Source organism: Protopterus annectens, chromosome 9.part0, assembly GCF_019279795.1.
Source record: "Protopterus annectens isolate FY-2018-M chromosome 9.part0, PAN1.0, whole genome shotgun sequence".
Classification (NCBI taxonomy): domain Eukaryota; kingdom Metazoa; phylum Chordata; order Ceratodontiformes; family Protopteridae; genus Protopterus; species Protopterus annectens.
The window spans coordinates 1182358234-1182370733 of NC_056743.1; positions in this window are offsets into that span (position 1 = coordinate 1182358234).

Here is a 12500-nt window from a genome sequence, read left to right on the forward strand (position 1 = left end):
GTATAGTATATGACAGAAGAATGTCAAAGAAGCTGAAAAGTAAGGTGTAAAAAGACAGTGGTGTGACCAGTACTACTATATGTCACAGAAACCTGGGCATTAAAAGTAGAGCAGTTGAGGAACCTAGAGATGATGGATATGAAAGGCCTGAGATTGGTGGTAGGATGCATACTGTGGGACAGACAAAGAAATTAGGACATAAGAACAGAAGCCAAAGTAGCTCCAATTACAGAAAAGGTCAAAGAGAACAGATTATGGTGGTTCAGGCACATGGGCAGAAAAGCAGAACACAATCTAGTGAGGAAGATTGGGGACAGACAGGAAGAAGGCAAGAAGAAACAAGGGCATCCAGCAAAGAGATGGATGGATTTTGTGAGAGAAGACCTACAACAATCAGCCATGAGTGTTGAAAATGGTAGAAAAGTGGCACTGAACAGAGAAAGATGGAGGCAGCTGACGGACAACCTGACCCCCATGTAGAAAATTGGAAAAAGAGGGGGATGAAGATGAAGTATATATGTAGGTGTTAAGAGTATTTAAGTATTTAAATACTATGCATTTTACAGATTAAAACAAAAGTTAATGAAAGAGATCTGCAGCATGAATACAGTAAAACAATAACTTATACTTTAAAATAAGTTAGCAAATGTAAAAATTGGTAATGAGCCTCAAGGTAAGTTTAAAGAAAGATCTACTGAAAATAAAGCCTGCATACCATGGCAAGTATCTGATTTCAAAGGATCGGGAAAGACAAACAAGCAATAACCTGGCATATATGTCAAGCCAGATCCTCAGGACAGACAGGAGCCCTTTACTTGATAACCTGAGATCTACACAGGGAGTAAGGTAGCAATCTTCCTTTTTATTAAGCAGGACCCAAATCATGTAGGGCCTGACATACTATGACAAAAATTTTAAAAACAGATCTGGCAGCTACTGATAGATAGTGTGAGTCTCACAGCAAAGGCATATACCATGACCAAGCCTTAACAATTGCAGGTCCCAATTAGAACCATTTTGGTGGGACCCCCAGAGAACCTGCTCATCTATTAACTCAGTCTCCCTTCCACCCACTAGACTCCTGGGCTCACAGTTATTTTAGATTAGGTAACAGGAATGTATGCTATTACTGTGTATTAAAACAAAATGATGTATTGCTTCATTAGCTTATATTTTATCATAAAACATGTACAAACTTAAGCAGGTTATTGGACTCCAGGATTACTAATCAAAACAACTCCGACTTGAAAACACCAAGCAATGTTTATTAACAGAGCAAAGCTTTTGGGTAACAATCCTTCCTCAGTGTTAAAACATTCCATAAACAGTACCCAATTTAAGTAAGTGTATAACAAACACATGATAATAGCCAGCCAATAAAAACTCCATCAATTAACATTATATTAATACAAATACTACACAATGACATATTTTTATTTTAAAGAAGAGCATAAAAACATAAAAATTAATGTAACTGCATCTGTTTTTTGACAAACACAGATTTTATACTAACAACACTGTTCAAACCAGGTTTTAAATCAGCCCCTAGCCTAATAATCCAGCCATATTCCATACACTTCAAGATGTTGTTTAAATCCCCCCCCCCCCAATGTGTTTATGTACTACATAAATGGCCCTAAATTTAAATCCATGACTAGGGTCAGTATCCAAAATATGTTTACATAAGGCATTTACTTCTATGCTCCTATGTATATGTCTGATTTATGTTCAATAATATGTTCTCTAAACTTCTGACTACATTTACCAACATAAAAGCAGGAGCATTTCACACAGGTTGCTAAATATACAATATGAGTAGTATTACATGTGGCACAACAGTCAAAGGTGTTTATTTTTTTAGTAAGCGGATGAACGAATACATCAATACTAGCAGCAGTAATATTGCTACAACAACTACAGTTCAAGCAGGGACAGGTTCCAGACCTACTGATAATTCTATTATTACTAGTAGTCCTAAAGTCTTTATAGCACAATCTTCTTTTCAAATTTATACAGTTCTTGCATGTAAACCTAGGACTATCATCTAATAACTTCTGCAAATCAGGAATAGCTCTTAAGGTATTCCAATTTGTATTTATTATGCTCTTCACATCCCCAGTTCTGATATTGTATGTAGTGGCTTACCTAATTTCATCATTCTGTTTAACAACATTAGTATTCTGCTGCTGACCAACCATCTCATGGAAAAATGGTTTAGCTACAGTACCCGGACTACTAAAAACCTCATTCATTGTACCCTCTATAACTACTGGATAATATCCTCTTTCCTGAAATTCCTTAGCCATTTGCTGCATCTGTTCCCAACATATATGGTCATCTGTATTAAGTCTACTGACCCTGGTAAACTGACCCTTCATGACCTTATTAAACATATATGGAGCATGCATGCGCTTAAGATGTACATAAGGATTAGTATGCACCTCTTTCCTATAAACACTGGTTTTCAATAAATTCAAATCCTTAATTATTTTCACATCTAGCAAAGTAATACTTTTTGGAGAGCAGGTCCTCAAACTGTAAAAAAAATTGTCATGTTGTTCAAATATCTAACATATTCATTGAGACTTTATGAAAACATTCTTAGTCAAAATAATGCCTAAAAGCTGGCAAACATTTTTCACCTCCCTAGCCTGCTTACCTATAGTAAAACAAAGAAAATTACGTATGGCATTAATACCATAATCATTAGGAATTACTATGAACAGTGAATGTATGTCTAAAGTAAGTAGAAAGTCAACTTCAGAATTAATGCTATGCCACTCATAAAGCTTAGTTAAAAATCACCCATATCCTTTACAAAACACTGCCATTGAGTAAGATATTTACTTAAAATGGTTTGTAAATAAATAGAAATAGGTTCAGTAACCCACCCCCTTCCTGAGACAATAGGTCTCATAGAGGGTGGGTCAAAGACTTATATACTTCTGGTAAACCATATAATTGTGGTATTACAGGGCATGGCACTGTAAAAAAAATAAATTAATGGTGATATTCTCTACTTGCATCTCAAAGACTAACGTGTTAACATCCATAGTACATTTTTTTATATCTAAAAAGCTAATTTTTCTAAAGGTATTTTCATCAGATAAAAATCCAGACATAGAGGCATTATACATATCCCTATTCATAATTACAATAGTGCCCCCTTTGTCAGCTTCTTTAACAATTAAATCATGATTAGCTTCCAATTGCCTAAGTGTTTCATTTTCCTCTACTGATAAATTACACTTTTTATTCTTGACTTTGGTACTATAGAGCTCTCTGAGCTCCCGTTCACATATATCATGGAAGACAGACACTATGGAGCAGGTATTGGGGATAAAAACACTTGATTTTTTACATATCGGTGTAGTAGCCCTTTCTGTATCCTTCCTTGAAAATTAACTTTAAATCAAGATTCCTTGTAAAAATTTTCAAATCATTTAGCATATCAACTATAGTATCAGCTGAGCTAGGGATAAACTTCAAACCTTTATTCAGCAGCATAACCTGTGGTACAGTTAATTCATAGTGTGATAAATTCACGATACCTCCTAAAGTCACTATTTCTGATGAGCTGATTTGCTCATTAAGGAGGGGCTGTTGTATTTCCTCTTGGTCCCATTTTTCCTTCCCTTTGTGCTGAACAGCCCCTTGAGTGGTTGCGGGGCCATGTCTCGACTCTCTCCAGTAAATTGGAATGTATCCCTTCTGTCTGCACTGAAAAAACTCACGATTTTGGATAGCTCCATTAATTGTTGTTTGCCGTATGTTACTTGATCCAATAAGTCGCAAGGAAGGAGATTCAGCCTGATTGGATGAATCAGTATTTGAAGATTGTTGATTGGTTGTCCCTGCAGCCAATACAGATTACTCCCACATTCAGGACTGCCCTCCTTATTTTAGGACACCTTGCTATTCCCCCTTCAACATCTCCTGGCTCACTACCTTGCCTTTTTTCTCCCTCTTCTTTTTTTCCCCTGTCACATCACATCCCTTCTGTACCGTCCTCTGCCCAGCCACATACTATACACTAGCACCTTCAGCTACTCTTCATGGCAATAATCCTACATCTTCTTAGTCAGCCTTCCTCTCACTCAGGTTATCTATTAATTGTCTAGTTCATCTTCTTCCACACCCCATGCATGATTCAACCAATGTCTGTGCTGACACAATTGCCTATTTCCCTGATGTTACCTCTCAAACTTGTCTATTCACTTTGTTCTCCCCATACTGCTGTATAATTATCACTTTCACCAACATGCTACTTAAATACTTTTTTCCTTAATCCTCCCTTTTTAAAAGCATCCTCTTCCAAATGAGTTTCTCTTTTCTTTCTTTCCACTTACTTTGTTTTGAACTATTGTTGTGCCCCTATATTAGTTTTTATTCATGATTTACAAAAAAAATATATCTATTGATTTGTACTGTTGCATTTTTTTAAAACTGTTAATGTTTAACTGTATGTTCTATTTGCATTCATTCTGATAAATTGCTTAAAGTCACTGCAATTTTGCCTGTTATCATATGCAAAGCTTTTCTCCATAGGCCTCGGCTGAAAGGGGGGAACTTATACCTAGATGGACAATACCATTAAACGAATGCAAATAAATAAATAAATAAATAAATAGATAAATAAATAAATAAATATTTCTTGTTAGATTCAATATCAGGGGCAGCACTATCTTTCACACTTGTCTAGTATCCCCAACCAGCCACTACTTTTCCACTGCACTTATTCTACTGCCTCAGTATCACATTTGTTTCTGCTTACCAGTTTTCACAACATCTCCTTCAAAGTAGGGTACACCTTCAACCCTAAATATATGGTCTTCCAAACATCCATTGGTAACTCTCATACCTCTCATATTGCCTTTTTAAGATTTTTTTTATTAATTTAACATATATACAATATAGTCACAGAAAGGAAGAAATTCAGTGTCACATATTGTTATACAATGCTAGGAATACATTAAAACATCAAAGTAATCTTATACTAGTAACACATTAAGAGTCTTTGTATTTCAATAGCAACATTTCAAAGCTATCCCAACTGCTAAAAGTCATAGCATGATTTATAAATCTTATTCTGATCACTTCTTTTTCAGTTTTATATGGTATTGCTGTTAAATTTAAAAATTCTTTGAATATAGGAACTGAATTCAATTTTCAGTTTTTTGTAAAAACTTTTCTAGCTGCTGCCAGGAGACTCTAGAACATGTTTTGTTGTTTGGCTTTTACAGATAAAGGAAGTGGAATATTCATTAGTATTATTGATCTAGTTAAAGAACAATTATCAGACCATAACCTCTTTAAAAACATGCATATCTCTTCCCAATATGCATTTAATTTTTCACAATCCATAAGCATGTGTCCAATCAGCATTTACATCTTTACTACATCTCCAACAGACTGATGAAGCCATTTTACTAAGCTTAGAGATTTTATAGGGAGTAACAAACATTCTGTGTATATATTTCCACCTAAAACCTTTCCAGTATAAACTTGAAGAAGTTTGACTAACTGATTTAAGTAACAATGTTTTATTTTTACTATCTTTTGAGTCACTCAATCCACTAGTATCCAAAAATCTTCCATAATTTTGCATCAAAATTATTTTTATTTACAATTAACTTGTGTAATTTAGACAAGCTTCCTTTGTAGGTCAATTTGCCCCACTGCTAACATTCATATATTCATATAATGGGGGAATAGTGTTTTATTCCAGTTCACTCATATTATCTACAAATTCTTTTAATTTCTTACTGATGGATAATATTAACTGGTTAGCAGATTTATCCAATTTATATTCTTTTGTTAATTATTCTGGAAACTGAGCTTTTCCTTTTTTAAAGCAATCAGACCATAATGCTAACCCATTCCTTTTCAATAAATTCATTTTAACATTGTTCTGAGTTTCCATAAATCTAGAGATGTGTGGAATGGGAAAGCACAACAGTTTCCATTTTGATAATAATGGAGTTTTAAAAACATATTTCTTAACTTTTTTTAAGAACTGATTTCATATATGCAGAGTCTAAAAATTGAAATTAATTTATTTCTATTGGAAATTTTACTAACTAGATGAAAGGATTTTTACATACTTCTAATTTATCATATTCGATAAACTTATAGGAATTTAGTAAAATCTGCACCTGAGTTGTTTTCCATTGACTAGTGTAAGTTGAGTCTATCCAGATTATAACAGAGTTTCATCTGGAAAGCTAATACCACCATACTTCCATAATCCAGTATGATTTTTGTTATCAGTTCTTGGCTTTTTAGGATACCATAAGAATGAAATTAACATTTTTTCCATTTTCTTTAAAAGTTTTTTTTTTGTTGGGTATTAAAGCTATCAAATGCTATATATATATATATATATATATATATATATATATATATATATATATATATATATATAAAGTCTTGGGTAATATAATCATTTTAATAAGTACTAACCTATCCTCGAAAGTAAAAAAAAATTATTCCATTTCTAAATAAGAAGTAACACTTCTTCAATTATTTTTTCAGAATTATTATTAGTAATTTTACTCACATCCTGATAGGATTTTATTCCTAAATATTTTAGTTATCTTCCTTCCCAATTATCCTGGAGATTCAAAATATTCCATGTAGGCTTCACACAAAGCCTATGCAGAGTTTATGTGTTTGCACAGTGAGCAGTAGACCTAAATACATATTTATGCCACGCACCATGTTTAAATATAAACAAGTGATGTTTTGTGGCTGACAACAGTAATGCTGGCCAGGAAACCATGTAAAGCAACACAGACAGCAGAAGATGTGTAAACCTATTTACCTATAGGCAAACTACATCTCTGGGACTGAGCGACATGGCACAATGATTACCAGGGTAATAATACAGCAATGTATATAGTCCAGCCACATTACATGAAAGTGTATACAGTGTAGAGTATTGTGGAAACCTGTTTACAGCATACTGAACAAAAGTTGTGTAAATGATCAGTAAGGATACATCGACTGCATTATAAATAAACAGTCAGGGGAAGTGTGTGTTTGGAATAGGAACACACAGATGAATTGTTGGAATGAACACAGGGAAAGAGGACAGGTGAAACATGACAATGTACAGCAGATGAGGGCATGTCAATGAACACAGTTGTAGCATGAACACTAATTACATATCGACTTGATACAGTATGGACTGCAAATTGAATGTATATGTAGAATGTACTGTCATCCAGGATGATGCCACAATATAAACAAAAAAATGATTGACTTCAACAATTGGCTTAGGTTCTGGTGCCAGTCCAGGAGGATCCAGTATCTCTCAGCCTGGGATGAGATGGTTGATAGGCTACAGTTGTTTTCTACAGATGGTATGCACCTGTGTTCTCTAGGCTGTCAAATCCTGGCAAAGACACTTGCCTCCCCACATAGTGCCTTTTGTAGGGAATATCAAAGAAACAAAAGTTCTGATGTAAAAAAAATCTACTGGAGGCAAACCCAAGGTTCTGCTGCTTAATAATAGGAATTTAAACATGAAGCTGTACCAGAGGAAATTGCCAACCTGCTAACTGACAGATTTGGTGCAAACTTCACACCCATGGCCCCACAGGCCATACCCAAAAGCATATCTGACAACAGACCTCTGCCAATAGCTCTAGAGTTCAGGTCATATCTGCATTTTCAAAGACTACAAACACGGTCTCAGTGATACCAGATAACATCCTAGGCTGCTTACTAAGCAATCTAAAACAGGTGTCTATATTAGATAATCAAACTTTTAAAAGTTCGAACGTCATATGGTCGACACCATATGATCAAACTTTTAAAGTTCGAAAATGGAATAAAAAAAAGTAAACCAAAAAAAAAACCTACCTGAATGGTTTAAGGAGGTAGGCAAGCCCCTCTGCACCCCCCCACACCTCCCTGCTCTTTAAATATACCAACTCTGAGATCACACTAGAGTGCAGAAAAGGGAAATCTTCCCATTCTGCACTGTATGGAGATCTCCATTGAAACGATCAAACTTTTAAATGTTCAATCATATGGTGTCAACCATATGACATTTGAACTTTTAAGAGTTCAACAACGTGATATAGACCCTAAAACAGGACCTCGTGGACTAACTTAGCATCCTCTTTAACCATAGCCTGAGAAATGGCTTTGTTCTAGTGGAGTGGAAAAGAGCAACAGTAATCCTCTTGCACAAAGGGGGGGGGGGCATCAACCAACCCTGGGAACTATAGACCCATAAGTCTAACTAGTCTCATCTGCAAGGACATGAAAAGAATCATCATGGACCTTATCAACAAGGACATAGGAGACCTTCAAACTCTAGACCCAACACAATTTGGCTCTGTTAAGCATATATCATGTTTATTAAACCTAGTAAAACCTAGTAAACTTCTTCGAGAATGTCACCAAAGACCACCTATCTTGATCTGGCCAAGGCTTTTGACAGAATCACCCACTCAGGTATCATTGAGAAACTCTCCCAGCTGTGGATTAATCCTTACATCACTAGATGGGTAGCCAATTGGCTCACAGACAGAACACATACTGTCAAAGTTGGTGGCTCAACCTCTACCATCAGAGCTGGGCCCTTTACTGTTTGGAATCTATTTCTTGGAAGTTTAGGTGAAAGTAGGCAGCCTTTGGCTTACCAAGTTTGCTGATGATTGCAAATTGGGTGCAATCACTTACTCTCCCAATGATGTTATCATTGGAAAGTCAACCATAAAGGCAAAGAACTTTGAAACCTTTCAGTAATCCTCTGCTAGAATCCATCTTTGAGGGTGTGGAGAACAATGCTGAAACTGAAGCAGCTACAGTGAGTATGAACAGTTTTCACATTTAATCTAGAGAACTGGAACAAGAACTGTTTAAACTAAAAAGACTGCACTGGCAGAGACTGCACATGGAAGCCTGTAAGCACTTTAAAGTAGTGTCAAGAGGGATGCGTGTCCTCTGCATTCCTACTTTTGGTGAAACACACCCTTTATTACTGAAAAGATGGTAACAGATGAATTTGGAGCTAAGTTTTAGCTACATACATTTGATTATAGATTATTTTAAGCTTTTAGAAGATAAACTTCAACAGGAAGTGGAGTCTTTATACAAGGAATTAATTACTCTGTTCAAACGAGACCCCTATGAACACATATTAGAACTGACATTCAGTAACGTTGCTGGGTATGAACAGAAACTGCAACAGACTAAAATCAGAAAATTATGGCGTGATTATATAGACTTCAATAGTGGCCATGTATTTGTATGGCCCAGACAACTTAACAAGAAAGCAGTAGAATCTAATGCTCCTGTTGACCCCCCCCCCCACTGACACACCACGGATGGTTAGTGGTAATGTTGCCAGTGGTTCTATAGGGGCTGCTTCAAGTGTCATTTCTACTGTTACCTCAATGACTCCATGCCATGTGAGCAATATACCACCATTGAACCAAGAAGCACTGGTTCACGAGAGGATTGGAACCAGACCTAAAACCTCTTTGGTTTCCATGGATGTTCCCCTCCCCATGAAGACGAGGGGAAGGATTCCTTCATGCTCTGTCAGTTTGTTTAATCCACCTTTGCCACCACATGTAAGTACTTTTTTGCACATTTGTGAGAGTGAACTTGTAAAGGGGCTGAATGCACCACATAAAAGACTTTTCTATAATTTACTGAAACAGAATGTGCAGTGTTAGACTTTTTAATACATAATCGAGATCTGGCTATAAGACCAGCCGATAAAGGGGCACACTGGTAATATTTAACTCTAAGGACTATAATGACTACATGTATAAATTACTTAGTGAGAAGAACACATATAGGAGAGTTGACAGATTTGAATTGGAAAGACTTAAGAAATATGTATATGATGTTTTGTATGATTTGTTAATGTGCCGCACCATTGATGAGCAACTCTATCAGTTTTTTATTGTGGAACACCCCATGATACTGGTCATCAAAGGGTTACCTAAGATACATAAAGACCCTATGAACCCACCCCTGAGACCCATAGTGGCAGGGGCGGGTTGGATGACCGAACCCCTGTCCATTTTTATAGAAGTTAGATTGAAAGGGGTTTTGTGCTCCATCACGACTATACTAAGGAATACCAATCATTTCCTGATGGACCTTGGACATTACATTGACCAGAAAGTTGGTCAAGGGGATATTTCCACTAACATTTTTGTAACTTTAGATGTCAAAAATCTTTTTTACTAGCATACCCAATGAGTATGGTGTAGAAGCAGATAGGGAGATTTTAAAACGTAAGAGTGGGTACACTGACAGCAATATCATGGTTATATGTACCTTACTAGAATTAGTTTTGGAACACAATGTTTTCATGTTTGGTGGAGAGTTATTTTTACAAAGATGAAGGGTTGCCATGGGCACCCCCTGCACTAACTCTTACACAAATCTGGTAATGGATTATTGGGAAGAAGAACATGTATCTCATCATCCTGTGTTCTCCAGTCACATCAAATTATATAGACGGTTTGTGGATGATGTGTTTATATTGTGGGATGGCAGTCATTTTGAGTTGCAAGAGTTTTTTTTAAATATATTAATGATGTCACTGACTTTTTATCTGTTACACAAACAGTATCTGAGTCCAGTATAGTTTTTTTGGATGTGAAAGTAACCAAGAATATACATGGACAGATATACACTACTAATTTTAGGAAAGCATGTTGGAGAAATAGTCTGCTAGTACATGACAGTATGCATCCTAGGTACGTATTCCCCAGTGTTGCTCAGAGTCAGTTTACTAGATTGTCCAGACTGTGTACTGAACCCATGGATTGTGTTTCTAGTATGGAATTGTTATCCACCCAGTTTAGAGCTAGGGGGTATGCAAGAAGTGCAATAGAGCCAACTATGGAAAGGGTTATGTCAAGCGGGAATGACCTCTAGGCCATATTTATTTAATAGACAAGGTTAGAGACAGTATAGCAATAAGAGAAGGAAGTGGGTGAACAATGAAGTGAGTTTTTTTTAACAAGTTTACCAATGATGTATATTTGGTTCATGATATTATTCAAAATAATTGGAGTCTGTTAACTACTGATAATAAAACAGCATTGTTGGACCCAAACACACATTTGGGTTTAGGAATTCTAAGAATTTGAAACAATTGTTATGTGATAGAGGGCTGTGTCTGGCCAAACCCTTTTTGCACAGGTTGGGTACATTCCCTTGTCATAGGTGCAAGGAATGTCCTATGATTAGTAAACAGCAGAAATTTGAGCATCCCAACTTTGAATTTATATTTGAACTGACAAGTTATGCAGAATGTCAGACCCATAATCTGGTCTATTTTGCTACTTGTAGAGCCTGCAACAGTTTTTATGCAGGTAAGACAGTACAAAAATTAAAAGACAGAATTCGAGGACATCAACATGACATAAAGGTTCTAAATATTCAAAAATGCTTTAGCCAAACATGTTAAAAAAATCCAGGGCATGGCTTTTTATTTAGAGTCCTGCAATGTGCAAAGGCCAAACCTAGGGGTTGCAATTTGAATGATTATGTGGAAAGTTTAGAGTTATACTGGATACTTAAGTTGCAAGCTAATATGTACCAAGGGTTAAATGCTGCTGTCTGTCTCAAATCAGCTTTAAAGAGAAGAAGGAGAAAGTAGTTGTGAGATGTCATTGGGTGAGTTTTTTAGCCCTTTGATGATTGTTTTTTGTTTTATTTAAATTTGAAACTGCTTTTATATGTTTGTACTCTGTTTGGATCTGAAGAAGTGTTGTATAATGTGGAAGTGCTTATCCAGGATTTATTAAATATACATTTTTTACTTTTTATACCATCGTGGTAGCCTTGCTGTTCTTTGGTTTTTAATGATGTTAATATATTACAGGAGGGGCTAACACAGACAAATGATTGGTGTCAAAGCCATGGTCTACAACTAAAGGCAATAAAGTGCCATTATTATTGCCTTTGGCAAAGTGGAATTCCCCGCTAATTATAGTATTGACAACCCCCCCCTCCAAGCACAAACCCAGTGGTGCAAGACTTGGGAGCACAGGTAGATAGTAATCTGAACTTCGATTACCAAGTTTCCACAGTGGTAAGGAAAGCCTTCAATGTCATGCATCTCATAAGTAAGGGCATCACATCCAGGTCTGAGGATGTTATAACACCACTGTACTTGACCCAAATCAGACTACTAATAGAGTACAATGCACCTTCGTGCATGTACCTCACCAGACACCTGCAGCATCTGGAGAGGGCACAGGGGTTTCTCACCAAGAAAATACAGGGCCTCCAAACTATGCCATGACGTATGTGGATAGACTGAAAGCCCTGTCACTGCACTCTGTATCATATAGGCTGTTGAGAGATGAGTGGTGCCTGGCCTACAGGGAAGTCTCCAACCCTTCCCTGATGGAAATGCTGCACATCCGCAACTCTAGTGGCACAAGAGTCACTCACTCTAGGGATCTTAACCTAGCCTGTGACATTAACAGAACATGCTTGAGAGACATATATAT